At 37.7% G+C, this 15,189-nt stretch overlaps 2 protein-coding genes across 28 annotated transcripts in view; one reads left to right on the top strand and one right to left on the bottom strand.

The window, feature by feature from the left end:
* RALYL (RALY RNA binding protein like) overlaps window positions 1-15,189 on the bottom strand; it is a 714,416-nt gene that overhangs the window by 201,966 nt on the left and 497,261 nt on the right. The window lies entirely within an intron of this gene.
* The window catches only part of LOC119866730, an 87,157-nt gene that overhangs the window by 9,754 nt on the left and 62,214 nt on the right, over window positions 1-15,189 (top strand). For 4 of the 5 annotated variants that reach the window (XR_005381166.1, XR_005381168.1, XR_005381165.1 and 1 more), the window contains one exon: window positions 528-5,493. The exons of the other annotated variant lie outside the window; for it this stretch is intronic. The gene's annotated coding sequence lies outside the window, so the exon portion shown is untranslated. Of the gene's footprint in view, window positions 1-527; window positions 5,494-15,189 lie in introns of those variants that run through there. 5 annotated transcript variants of the gene reach the window in all.

Below are 15,189 nucleotides of genomic sequence, written 5' to 3'. Positions count from 1 at the left end.
TGGCACTGGGTTAATCAGATTCCTTCCAGAACATTCAGAAGTTTTACACAAAACCCACGTCACTCAGAAAATGTTGGCAATTGGAGTTATAAGGTTGCATTCCTTGACAAAGGCAAAAAAGCACAATTTGGGTCAGACTGATGAGAATGCTTCCTTACCCCTTCTTCCCTGTCACTCCAGAAACCACCAAGACAGTGGAGCGCACCCCAAACTGTCACTTCTGAGAAGGAGGCAACACTTCTCCCTCCAGAATCCCAGTCATCATTGCATGGAATTTCCTGGAAAAGGATCCATGCCTCAGCCATGCCAGGGATGAATTCTAGCCAGTAGAAGAGCTAAAACTCATGCCGGGATTGCCTTACTTTCCAGAAAGTCTTACCTCAGAGGTCAAAGCACTGGATGGCTGGTAAAATGCGTGGCTCTGTCCAAAGAATCAAGGGAAGGAGGCACATAAGAGTGGTAGCCCAACCTGGACTGAACTGGGAACACAGGGCACCCATTGACACCCAGAATTGTTTCTCTTGCAGAGAAAGAGAGGTCCTGCAAGCTGGAACTGAAGGCAGCTCAGCACACGGCCAGGCACTTGTCCAGGAGTCAGAACCCGGCCCCCTGGCCTGGTGTGCCCAGCTGTGTGATCCCCAGTGCACCTCTCAGCGGCTCCATGCTTCAGATTTCTTTCTCACCTGTAGGACATGTCCTATTCCTCACTGATATGTCACTTTTGGGGATGTGCTCCCGTCTGGGCCTGGGTATGGCATCATCGGTACCTCTGATGATTAGGAAGAAATCTAATTTTTCTTATATTAAGGAGGAATTGTCTGACTGTGCATCAAAGCCCCCGAGGAACAGTGCCTTAAAGAGGATCAAAGATTCTTTCTCTCTGGGTGAAGGCCCTTTAGGGCAGTATAGGGCTCTCCGCTCATTCTCAAACCAGGCTCTTCATGCCACCTGTGCAGGCATTCTGAGGGCTTGGCTTTGAACCTCACTGTCCAAGGTGAGCTGTGACCATCACATCACTGCCCTCAGAGCAGAACTGAGGACATGGTAAGGAGAGATACGACCCCTTCCTTTTAGAGATATTGTCCTAGATGTTGCACACATCCTTTTTCACATTACACTGGTCAGCAGTCACCCGGCCACAGGAAGGCAGAGAAATGTGGCCATGAACCCAGCTAATTATTTATGAATCTGTTATCTTGCAAGAAAGGGTGAATGATTATTAATGGGACAGCAATCAGTCTCTGCCACTTTTATTTTCATTAAACTTTCTACTATATTTATTTTTCCCCCCTAAGTTAGGGAATAGGTATACGCTTGTTGCCATTTAGTTGATTGTTTTATCACTGATTTTGTAGTTCTTCTCTTTCTTCTCTTGTGGTTTCATGACTTTCTTTGGTGTTACACTTAGATCCCTCTCTTTTTCTATTGTGTATTGACTAAGTTTTTCTTTGTGGTTACTGTGAGGTTTGCCTGTATCATCCTGTGGATGCAACAGTCTATTTTAAGTTGGTAGCCACTTAATCCGAACACACTCCAAACTGTATTTTCATCTTTCTCATTTTAGGTTTTTGGATGTCACATTTTTATATCTTTTTTTTTTATTTTAAGTATACCTTAACTAATTGTCATAGTTATAGTTAAATATAATTTCATCTTTTAACCTTCTCAGGAGCTTTAAAAGTGATTAACCCACCACCTTTTCTATATATTTATCTTTCCCGGTGAGACTTTTCCTTCCCTGTGTTTTCTTGTTACTATCCACTGCCAGTTCGTTTCAGCTTAAAGAGGTCTCTCAATATTTCTCATAAGGCCAGTTCAGTAGTGAGAAACTCTCCTAGCTTATCCTTATCTGAAAAACTCTTATTAATTTCTCGGCAGTTTTGAAGGATCACCCTGCTGGGTAGCATATTCCCGGCTACAAGTTTCCAGCACTTTCAAGGTGTCATGCTACTCTCTTCCGGCTTGCAAAATTTCTGCTGAGAATTCTGCTGGGAGCCTTCTGGGATTTCCCTGTACTTAACACTTTGTTTTTCTCTTTCTGCTTTTAAAATTCTCTAATTTTTGACATTTTAATTATAATGTGTTTCAGTGTGGTTTTCTTTGGGTTCATTATATTCAGAATTCTCTGTGTTTCCTAGACCTGCACATCTGTTTCCTTCCCTAGGTTAAGAACGTTTTCAGCCATTATTTCTTCAAAGAAGTTTTCTGCCCCTGTTTCTTTCTTTTCCTTCTGGGGCCCTTATAATGAGAATGTTACTTCACTTGATGTTATTTGCGTTACCTTCATTAAAGTTCTTTTTTTCTTCTTGCTGCTGTGTCTGGGTGGGTTCCATTGCTTTATCTTCTGGTTCACTGATCCATACTTCTGCTTCATCTAGTCTGCTGCTGAACCTCTCCAGTGCAGTTTTTGTTTTGGTTATTGTATTATTCAATTCTTTTTGGTACATTCTTATTCCTTCAGTCCTTTTTGGTATGTTTCTTATGCCTTCTCTGTTGATGTCATCACCAGGTTGATCTATTCTTCTGCTGAGTTCAGTGAGCACCTTTATAAACCATACTTTGAATTCTCTACTAGGTAGATTACTCATCTCCGTATCATTTGAATCTTTTCCTGAAGATTTTTTTCTTTTGTTTGGAATATACTTCTCTGTTTCCTCATTTTGCTTGATTTTCTGTCTGCTTCCATGTATTAGACGAAACAGCTACCTCTCTCAAGATTGAAGGTGTGGCCTTGTGTAGGTGATGATCTTTCTGTTTCAACCTTGCCCTAGCTCATGGGAAACTTTGAGACTGTCTAAACTGCCTGGTTTATTCTTGATATGCCCCCATTGTTGAGGGTGTGCCAAGACTTGTCAGTGATTCAAGGAGAGGAATCTCATCTTACATCTAGTTTCAGGATGAATGGAAGCCAGGCCCTCATGCAGCAGCTTTTTATTTTTTTATGTTTAAAAATTTTTAAGATTTTATTTATTTATTCATAAGAGACACACAAAGAGGCAGAGACAGAAGCAGAGGGAGAAGCTCCCCATAGGGAGCCTGATGTGGGACTCAATCCCCGGAACCCAAGATCACGTCCTGAGCCAAAGGCACTCAACCGCTGAGCCACCTAGGCATCCCATGCAGCAGCTTTTAAAGTATGAAAATACTTATAGTCCTGTGAGTCTGCAATTGTAAAGCCTTTTGGCCTCCAGACCAGGAGATCTGGAAGTGTCTCCTGGGTAAGTTGCCAAATTCAGGGCCACAGGTGATCATGTAAGCTCCTTTCTGGGAAGTCTCATTGGGTTGTGGTGAGGCCGAAGGTATGTTCAAGGATGATGTCTTTCTGCTTATGCTCCCTATGAGTGCCTCTTTAGCCTCTAGATGTGTAGGAAACCTGAAGCTTGTCCCTGAGGTTGAAGCTCCACACTAAATGAACAGGCTATTTTCAGAGGAAGCCCAGGGTTGTTTCAGTCTGCTGTGTGCAATACCTTGGAGTTGGTGTCCTGCCAAGAGCTATTTTTCAGATTGTTATAGTTCCACAAGGCTCTGGAACACCAGCCCTCTTTGCTACCAGGGAAACTGATTCAGGGGTATCCTCTGTGTGGACTCCACATGCTGTTGGCTTTAATGAGGCAGCTGGAGAGTGTAGTGGGCAAGGAACATTCCAAAAATGTTTCTAAAGTCAGTGAGAATGTGTCTTCTTGTGCTTGAAGACCTCAGGGATACAGCAAGACCTCTCTGTGTGTGTGCTGGCTTTAGGTTGGGAATGGAAGGGTGATCGGACTGCTTGTCCCACCTGTCTTGGCAAGGTGGTGGGGACGTGTCTTCCCCATATTCTCAGCAAGTGCTACGACCACTCACCACCCCTTGTGGCCCAGCAAGGTGGTGGGAGGGTGCCATGTCCTTGCTTGCCTACTGCGAGGAGACTGTGTGGGGAATGCAGCAATGGCATCCATCATCTCTGAGGAGCATCTCAGCTTTCCCCTACCCTTCCAGTTTATGCCTCTAGAACAGCAAACGAATCTCCCTCACATATTATTGTTTTATTTTTTCTTTTCTTTTTCTCTTTCTTTCTTTTTTTTGTTTTGTTTTTTAGATTTAGGTGTTTTTCAAACCGCTGTTTTTTGCTGGGTCTCAGGTCAAGCAAGCCCTCCAAGAGAAATCTCCATTTATTATAGCACTTTGGGATGCCCAGACATTAGTCCCATTGGTCATCCAAGCCAGATGTTCTGGAGCTTGTCTTTTCTGGTATAGATCCTGGGGCTCATCATTCTGGTAGAGATCCCAATGTGGGGCACCAAAACTTCACTCCCCTGGAAAGACTGCTTGTCCAGTGAGATCCTTCCTTACTGTGTATTGCCATGCTGAAATAGTTTTTTTGCAAGACCATGTCTCTGCCTCTGTTGCCAGCATGGATGTTGTTCTTTTATGCTTTGTTGTGGAGAGCAATTGATCTAGTTTTCAAATCTTTTTTAGAGGGAAGTGATCCATATGTAGCTTTGGATGTGAGTGCATCTGTGCATCTGTGAGAGGAGGTGAGTTCAGGGATATTTCTATGCTACCATCTTGGATGCCCCTCCCAAAAGATATTTATCCTACTCTACAACCTAAGTTAACATTGGTAAAAATTAGTAAGACAGGCAACTTACTGAGAATTCTGGGTCCCAAGCCACTTTATCCTTTAACAGCCAGATAAGCAAGGCAAGACTTACTTAATTGGGCCTGAAGTATATGGCAAATTGCTACAACTGTTGATTTAATTACTGTCAGTAGTAATCTAGGAGAAATAGTATTACTAATGATTCGTAGCTTCTTCAAACAACTAAATATGTTAGATGGCTGTTTCCATGGGATGAAAACAACTCCTACTGTCTTTGACCTGATGGGCAATAGCGGTTAGTATAAGAAAACTGGTTAACTTGCTTAGCATGGTTTTAATCTCCAGAGAACCATTTCCAGAGACCTAAAAGAAAATCTCAGCAACAAACATATCTATGATCTTCATAACATTATGTCTTAATATCTTGTTCCTGTGCTTGCTAACTTCTTTCTTAAATATTCAGGTAACAATGAATATTTTTAAAGTATAATTTAAATGATTTGTTTTTCTTCCAATTTCAAAAAAAATTGTCACATCCATTCAAGTCAAATCTTCTCTCAAAATCTAGCTTGGTTTGGAAAACTGGTCTGATAATCTAAAAATATTTGTCTAAATAGTGCATAAACAAACTCTAGAACCCTTCATAGAGTTTCATTGCTAAAGTCTCTTTGGGAGATTCTATACCCATTAATCAAATTTGAGTGTATCATGTATGTTAGAAATGATCATTAGAAAAAGGCTAATATTATAAAAATAGTTCTTGGAGGACAAATTCAGTGCTGAGAAAAATTCTATGACCACTTTTAAAATTCGAGTGACCATTTTTCCCTTGCTACCTTAGCAAAGCTGAGAGTGATAAAGCAAATGAATTTTTTCCTTGAATTCCAATTAAAAATAAACTATTTCTGAGTCTGTGTGAGTGCATTTTTATTTAATTATGAGCCTAGCCTCTCACTAATAACTGACACTATAAATTAGATAGAATCAAATGGGGGCACCTGGGTGACTCAACTCAGTGGTTGAGCTTCTGCCTTTGGCTCAGGTCGTGAACTCGGGGTCCGGGATCAAAGTCCTGTATTGGGCTCCCTGTGAGGAGCCTGCTTCTCCCTCTGCCTATGTCTCTGCCTCTCTATGTGCCTTTCATGAGTAAATAAATAAAATCTTTTTTTTTTAAAGATAGAATCAAATGTTCCAGGTAGTCTGTAATGCATTTACAGGTATCACATATTTTTGATACTTTATTTTATATTACATTTAATTATCATATAGAATAAAATACTAAAATATTATAAACTCAGAGAAAAGGTAAAGAATAAGTTATGGACAACATGCTGTACATTTATAGACAAACTGGAGTTGAAAGATACTGTTCAAGTATGAGAAAAAAAAAAGGTATGAAATAGTCAGATATCTACATGAACCCAGCAGAGGTGACTTCAAAGTCAAGATTCCCATTGCCTGTGGAGCCTATTAAGAAGACAGATACCAGCAATTTGAAGAACAATGTGTGTTTATTTAAGGAAATACAACCAGCTGTTCCTCTAAGGCAGTTTCAAGTTCACTAGGAGTCAAAAGAATCATATAATATAAAATATAACTCTTCCCAATGATAAGCAGCCTAAGGCATGAAACATTACAAAAATATATGCCACACTCTCTATAAGGCATTTCACAAAATAGATGTGGATTTTATTTTTATTTTAAATACAAATGAAATTCTAGAGATAATATAAAGTCAATGATAAAAGGCCATTAAGGCCTTAAGTCAATATTAACACATATATAACGTAACCCTATATAACAAAAGGTGTCAGAAAGTCCATAGTCAGAATGGGAGTGCAATTCAGTAAATAATGCCAACAAAATCAATAAGTACAAAGAAGAAAATGAATCAAAAGGTTATGCCAAACAAGTTAGCTGTTCTGGACCAAAAAGAGTGTAACTACTCACAATGAATTAATAAATCACTGCAGAGCACTTTGATTTTCTAAGTTCTGGAAACCTTTTATTCTTTTGCAGAAAAGATGGCACACCAGGCAAATACGGTTGTATGTGAATATTCATTTGCATATATATGTAAAACTTTTCCTCGGGATATTTTTTTCTGTTTTTATACGATTCAAAATGTAGGAATATTGGCCAAACTATGTATTTTGCTTTATACAGTTAATTTCTTCATTTCCTCAAGGGACATATAAGCTTATTCTTTCACCCTAGTAAAGATACATATTTTAGTTTAACTTCATGTGTTCAATTTCCTAGAGATTAATATCGAAATTATAAATAACATTTTAAAATTGGAATGGAAATTAAAAGTGCCATAGATTACTCGATTATTGCTTTTACATGTTCAGTTATATTTCTATTAAACAAATTGCATTAATCATATATAACAAAATGCTTAAAACAGTACCTGACATAGAGTAATAATTCAATAAATGTCAAATGCTATTTTTATCACTTTTGGTATTATTATTGATTCATGTCAGTTGTTTCATTTTCCACTTGTAGAAAAAATGAGAGTCTAATCCTAAAATCATGTAAAGGTAGAATTCAAATTTTTATAATAAACATTTTAAGTTTGATGGAAGGTGGGCAATTTCTAAAATTTTGATAATCTTCAAAGCCTAGTTAGATGTGTCACTTGGAAAACAATGTCATCTAGCTATGTTAAGAAACCTGAATACACTTTTTATGTTTTGTGTGAAAAGTTTAACTTTACATATCTTGAGGAACAACAATGAATACATTTCCCTAATTATATTCTTTTAGTACAGCAAGTGCTCATCCTTAGCTTAACTATCATGCCTTATTTTATTTTATTTATTTATTCATGAGAGAGAGGGAGAGAGAAAGAGAGGCAGGCAGAGACACAGGCAGATGGAGAAGCAGGCTCCATGCAGGGAGCCTGACGTGGGACTCGATTCTGGGACTCCAGGATCATGCCCTGGGCCAAAGGCAGGTGCTAAACTGCTGAGCCACCCTGGGATCCCCATGCCTTTAATTTTTAATGCCAACCTGTGCTGGCACTATAATTTTTCATTTACCTGTCCCCTTCTTTTTTTTTGCCACCTTCTGTGACAGCTGGTGTTTATATTTAATAATATGAAACTGCATTATTTGACTTACAAAAATGACAGTTTAATGTGGCTCAACCAAACAGATAAACTGTCCAAAAAGCATAATTACATCAGATCATGGTTTTAAGAAAGTTGCTTTCTAAATTTCCAAAGGTAGGACACGTTAGACTATATAAAGACTACTTCCTGTATTACCCCACTTCCCATCAATGCTTTTGAATGGTCATCTTTTCTTATAATCATGTGAAAATCCCTACATTCATGATAGTGTTTTAAAAAGATATATTAATATCTACTTTAGCACCAATCTTATTTTGCTGAAAGCCTACTTTATTCACATGCATCATTTGCTCTCAATAGATACAAATCAACATTATTTTTAACTGTAACATTCTTTGATAGATGAATGCCATTCAGTAGAGAACATTTACGTGAACAACTGGGGGTAGAGTCAATGTTGTGGCTTTTATGTAGGTCTAGATATAAATGCAGCACAGATCCTCAGAAGATAGACACTAAAAGAACAGATGATGTAGGATAGCCACTTTGTTTTCTGAAAGTAAATATATTAAAAGAAAATGTATAAATGTTCACCCTCTACAAAAGTGACCTCTGACTTTGTGGAGCGTTGTGAAATAGAAAATACATGGAATAGAATGAGAGAGAGAGAGAGAGAGAGAGAAGAAGAAGAAGAAGAAGAAGAAGAAGAAGAAGAAGAAAAAAAAGAAAAGAACAGAGAAGAATCAGACTAATAAGACGCTTACTATGGATAGAGTGCCTAGATTTACGGGTTTCTCTTGCTTTCTCTTTCTGCTCTCCTGCTCCTTCCTCCCTCCCTCCTCCTCCCCTCCCCGCCTCCTCCTCCTCCTCCTCCTCCTCCCCTCCTCCTCCTCCTCCTCCTCCTTCCTCCTTCTCCTCCCCTCCTCTTTTTCCTTCTCCTCCTCCTCCTTTTCCTTACTCCCTCGCCTTCTCCGCCCTCCTTCCTTCCTGCGACTCTAGTGGACTAAAGAATATATAAATAAATATTTCTCCAGGTGGAACCAGTCACAGGCTACAGCTTGTAAAAGCAAAGCAAATCATTAAGGTCATGAGGCAGACCAATTACATATCTTTACATAAGGTCAATCTGTATCAGGGGTGTTATTAATCAGCTTTTGTGCATCTCTACTCTCCAACTGGTAACTACCATCCCATTGGGCATGCACAAGCAGAGAACCCTGATTCTATCCATGCAGATGTGATTCCATGGAGGAATGTATAAAGTTACAAGCTCTCAATCCATACAATTATAGAATTCATATTAGAAACTTAAGGGAAAAAAGACTGGACAAACTTCAGACATCTGAACAGAATTCCCAACAAGCATCAATAATAGAGAAATCAAAGATTGAATGTAATGGTGTCCTCCAGAGAGCATTACTTATCAAGATCAAGTCATTTTTTTGGTGTAAGCTTAAAAATTGTTTTTTAAACTGAGACCATATGAATCTTCAAACAGTTCTATAATAAATAATGTCAACAGTTGAGATATAAAATAATCTGTGAATTAAGATTAATTTCTTTTTTTGCAATTATATGTGGTATCAATATTTGTTTTAAATAAGAATCCATTTTATCTTTGATATCCGATAGAATGTAATAATAAAGATGTATGGAAGAGCTAAGACAACTCATGTTCCAACAATCATACAACATTAAACTTGTTATCCATCTTGACCACTAAAACACCAATTCTACATCAGTTAAGCCTGGCAGCAGTCATTTCTTCCTCAGAATGCTTAGACGCTTTACCATTTTCAGGGCACCTGGCTGGGTCAGTCAGTAAAGCATGCAATGCTTGATCTCCAGATTGTGAGTCTGAGTCCCATGTTGGGTGTAGAGATTACTTAAAAAAATAAAATCTTTTAAAAAAAGGAGCCGTACAACGTTATTAAACTACACATTATTTTTTTCTCATGGTTTGATTTTTTAAAAATATTTATTTATTTATGATAGAGAGAGAGAGAGAGAGGCAGAGACACGGGAGGAGGGAGAAGCAGGCTCCATGCTGGGAGCCCGACATGGGACTCGATCCCGGGACTCCAGGATCATGCCCTGGGCCAAAGGCAGGCACGCTAAACTGCTGAGTCACCCAGGGATCCCCTCTTGGTTTGCTTTTTAACGATAGAAATGATATGTCAAGGATACAAGGATATTTACAAGAAGATTAATCAGAAAATATTCTTCAAATAATATTTCTGACATCTGGACGATGTCAATTCATATGCATGATGAATCAAATCACAATTTTTTTTTTTTTTTTTTTTTTTAAATTTATTTATTTATGATAGTCACAGAGAGAGAGAGAGGCAGAGACACAGGCAGAGGGAGAAGCAGGCTCCATGCACCGGGAGCCCGATGTGGGATTCGATCCCGGGTCTCCAGGATCGCACCCTGGGCCAAAGGCAGGCGCCATACCGCTGCACCACCCAGGGATCCCTCAAATCACAATTTGATTCTCTTTCAATTATGACTGGATGCCTCACCTAGTATGAAGTGTAATGCTTTTGAGAACATCATTTTTATAATTTTCATTTTAATAAAAATAATGCAAGAGTCTCTTAGAATGGAGCACCTGGGTGGCGGCTGACTCTTGTTTTCAGTTCAGGTTATGATCTCAGTGTCATGAGATTGAGCCCTACTTTGGGTTCCGTGCTCAGCAAGGAGTCTGCTTGAGATTCTCTCCCTCTCTCTTTCCCTCTGCCCCCCCACTCACTCATGTATGTACATGCATATATCCTTTCTCTCTTAAATAAATCTGAAAATAAAAAGTCACTCAAAAGTATGGGTATTATTTCTGAAAAGTTAATAAATATAATATCTTAATTCAGTTACAAATGAAATATATTGTTTAATTTAATTTTATGTCTTACTCCACCCATTCAATGCCTCAGTGCTTTTTTGACCTCTTATCTTTTCATTAACTCTCTATTACCTTCTTTGTGGTCCTCCAATATCCCTCCTATCCTAGAGACTTTCCACATGCTGTTTCTGTCTGGAATATCCAGTAAGGAGCAGAGTTTGCTCCCTCTTTTTCCTTCAAGTGTCTGAGTAAATGTCGCCTTAACCAAAGTGGCTTTTCTGGACTACCATACAGAAAACAGCAATTCCCCATCCTACCTTTCAAAACTTCCTTTCCCTCTTGCATGCATTATTTTTTTCCATAGTACTTAGCATCACCTGGCATATTATGTATCTATTTGTGTGTCATATTTGTTTAGAATTTTGTTTCATTCATTGCTATAGCCATAGAACTAGAGCAGTGTCTAGAAAGTAATATAATAGATGATCAATAAATATTTCTTTATTTAAATTTTTTTGAAAGATTTTATTTATTTATTCATGAGAGAGACAGAGAAGGAGAGGCAGAGGCACAGGCAGAGGGAGAAGTAGGCTCCCCACAGGGAGCCTGATGCGGGACTTGATCTCAGGATCCTGAAATCATAACCTGAGCCAAAGACAGATGCTGAACCACTGAGCCACCCAGGTGCCCCTATAAATATTTGTTTAAATGAAGAAATTTCACTAGACAGTTATGGACTGTTATGGCCAAAGCATTGCATTATACTCTGAGAATGCTTCAAACAAGAATTAAAGGTACCTTACCTGATGAAACCTTAGATAAAACATAAGAAGTCTAAGTGAAATTATAAAATAGCATCTGAAAAGTGAGAAGAAAAGGATAAATTTGATGTGGAAACGGGAGAGCCCTTTATAAGGGATCTGACATTTGAGTGAAACCTTGACTATGGATGATTTCTACACATGAAGATGCAGGTGAGGACCACCCATCAACAGGAAGACGTATGGGCAAAGGCAGAAATAAGAGAATCTATAATGAATTTTTGGGATAAGCCAGTAGCCTGATAAAGGCTAGAACACAGTGGTATCAAGAAAGATGTATGCAGTGATGTAAATATGTATTTATAAGGTCATGATTGTATTTCATTTTTAGTTCAGTGATTCCCAACATTTGGAAATATGAGAACACTTTTTTAAAACATTGAAACATAAAATCCCTATGTGCTATAACTGGCCTAAAAACATATAAAATATATGCTATTAAAAATATTACAAATTTAGTACCATCTTTTATTAAGCATATCATTTTAGAACCGAAAAATAATGTAAGTGTATATATGTATGTATATACATACACGGGTGATACACACAGGGGTGTATATATGTACATACTTCTTTTCACCATTATTATTAGGCAATGATTGATATTCATTTGAATTGTAGAGTCTCTTGCAGTAAATCCATGGTCACATGGATCTGAAGCACCTGAGCCCAGAGCCACAGTCGAGGCAATGAGAACCCATAAAATTTCTTTGAGTAGAAGAATTACATGATGAGGTCTATGTTGTGGAAACTCTGGGGGTTAGAGATTGAAGACACCTTAGAAAAAAATCTCTGCACAGTCTGCTAAAGTTATAGAAAAAGAAACTGCAACCCACAGAGATAATAGACGTTGGTCAAGATTACAGGTAGAGGACTATGGCTAGTGTTCAGGTCCCTGAAGTGATCTCATCAAGCACTTCCATAATGGGATAGATAAAATGGATAAGCATCCAAACATATCTTTGATAATAAAAAGCGAACATCTGTTCTTATTTGGAAAAATAAAATGACATGCTACACACCTAAAATTAGATGTACACTGTTCTCTTTGCTGTGGTATAAGGATTATGGTATTTTCAAAATTCTGCATCTAACAGCATGTGGATCGTACTCTAGCTTTTCTCTAGGTCTGTGTTTCCAAAGCATATTCATTTTTAAGAATGTATCTCAATGTCTCTTTTAAAAACCAAAAAATGTTTGCTCAAGGTCATCTGGACTTTTGGCAAGGGAGGTTACAGGTATACATTGTTTTTATACATAATATGACATTTTGAAAATTTAAACACAAACTTCATGCTTTAATAAAGAGCATGATACGGTACGTATGAAAAAATGCAACGTTAAACACTAAAGAACAAAGTTATTTGTACTAATGATCATTCCTGCCTCCACCCAATTTGTCAAAACAGGTTTACATATATTTGAGTTCCTTAAAGTATCTGTTTGGCTCCGGCAAAATCAATGTCCGACATATGCAAACATTTCTTAATACCACTCAACAAATTCTGTATCTAATTGAAAGTCATTATGCAGCTGTGCACAGGTGAGATCTGCTGTCTGACCGCACACCGAAGCTGTTTCATTTTCCACAGCTAGTGCTCCACCAGAAGAAGGGAAAGGGCACTCTTCCCTCCCTTTCCTTCACCTCTGTAGGGAATTATAAATAATCAATCTAGACATGAGTGAGAAATGGATTTCGACATCCCACATGAATTTTCGAAGGCTTAGTGTAATTTATACTTTAAAATGTTGGTTTTATTTTTTTTTTTAGAAGTATTTTGGCTCTCCCAGCCCCTCTCTTCGATTTCCTAGCATAGCCACATATACCTTTCCTATTCCTCTCACCAGGTCCTCTAAAACAAAGTTGCATTATTTTTACTAAAGGATATTATAGTAAGGCTTTAGGGAATGAGGAAATTAGGAAGTTTATTTATGTACTTTTTCGATTTTAAAGAAAATCATAGGAGCGCTTTCCTTCTTTCTAACACTGAGGTTTTGTTAAGTGTGCAATTATTGCCTTAATTGGATTACAATTGCCTCTAGGCTAGTTTATGCCTTTTACATGATCAAAAACACACACATAAAAGATATGATTGAAAATGGAAATGCACTGGTTTTTACTGATGAGATAATTCAGATATTTTTATATACCCATTGGATAGCAAACAATTGCATTACCTTCCACTTTTGCAAATATTATTAGTGTAAGATAGAAATTCATTTAAGGATTCTATTTGCCTTTATTGCTAACCTCTCTGTATACTTTAATTTTATCATATTCTTGCTCTCCAATATTTTATAGGATTAGAATACAGAAACAGTTAACACGATATAATATAGCTGATACAATTAAACATAAGTAACACATTAGTTTTTTTTAAACTAAACCATTTAGTACACCCTACTGTGTTCATCCCTGTATAATTATACATCTTCTGACTTGTCTCATGTAATTCACAATTTCTTCCTGCTGCTTAATCGCAGACTTCAGCAAGCACATTTTAGGGGAGAGACTCAGTACAATTTTTCTATAATCTTTTATTTGCCATGTGCATTAAGGTGATGATTACCTACATGGGAAAAAATGAGGGGGTGTATAAAAGATACAGGAGTAAAGGTATAAGACGGTTTTCAAGTACATGCATAATTTAGATTCATTCTTGTGGGAGGAAATCACAAGGAAATTAATCAGCCGTATATTTGTAGACTTTGTACCAATTATTTTTATAAGAAACAAGCAGCAGTTATCATATGTTGTTTCTCAATCACTAGAAGGAGAGGCATCAAAAGGCAATCAGGCATACAAAATCAAACTGGCAGTCCTGGCCCTCAGAGCTTTCTCTGGTGCATAAAACTTCTTTGAACAAGAAAAATGTTAGTGTTCGGGTCTCTGGTGGAAATTGGCCAAAAATATTATCACACTCAAAAAATATTTCATTTCTATCATATTTTGGTCTTTTGATAGAGTCATTGTTGCCAACAGCTCTTCTGTAATATGAAAACATTTAATATTATCTAAAGATATCATAGGAATAATGAAAAAGTATAGACTTCGACTATAGAACAACTTGTAGTCACCTAAGATGGTAAACAGAGTCAGTGATAGGACGCACTGGACTGACTAAGGTAATATTTACTTTACTTTAGACAATAGGGAAGATAAAGTGGTAACGAATTGGGCTTACTAGAAAGAGAAGTGATTGGAAAGCTTTTCATGGCAGGCATATTGCTTTACCACCAAACACAGTTTTATCATAAGACTTGGATTTTTAGCTAAAGCTAATGGCTTTCAGTTCCATAATCATCTTTGTTCTGGACTTTAGGCCAGGGTAACTGTGCTGCTCCTTTTCAGTTGGAATCAATTCCTTTAGGGTAGATTACAAATGACTCCTTTTAACCCTTTAAAATGGTGCCTGTAGTGAATTATGTTACAAATATGCTCCGGACCAAGAAGTTTGGCAATGAATATCCTGTTACCTATTCAGCTGGTCATTCACAATGAACTCTCTCCCCTCTATTCTGAACTGTTTTATTTCTCCTGAGAGTTATAATTGATATTGGATAAATAAATAGAAGTTTTAGGCTAGCTTCCGAAACCCTTCAGTAGACTTCCAGGAAAGAAAATCTATCACTTCTGGAAAGAAAAAGAAAAGAGAGAGAAAGAGAGAGAACTATCCAGTGATCATGCCTGAATGAAGGCTGCTGAGCTAGACTGAAATGCATTTGATCTGTTTCTCTGTTGATTTTGTAAACCTTTCCAAAGGTTTCCATAGTAACAAGTGAATTATCCCCTCTCCCCCCCAACATTTTCCAAGCATGTAAGGGGGGTAAAGATAAAGGTTAGAGAGAAAAGAGCTACAATATTTT

Source organism: Canis lupus, chromosome 29 (genome assembly GCF_011100685.1).
Source record: "Canis lupus familiaris isolate Mischka breed German Shepherd chromosome 29, alternate assembly UU_Cfam_GSD_1.0, whole genome shotgun sequence".
NCBI classification, from domain to species: domain Eukaryota; kingdom Metazoa; phylum Chordata; class Mammalia; order Carnivora; family Canidae; genus Canis; species Canis lupus.
Note: the sequence above shows the minus strand (reverse complement) of the source record. Positions and strands in the feature narration are given on the sequence as shown.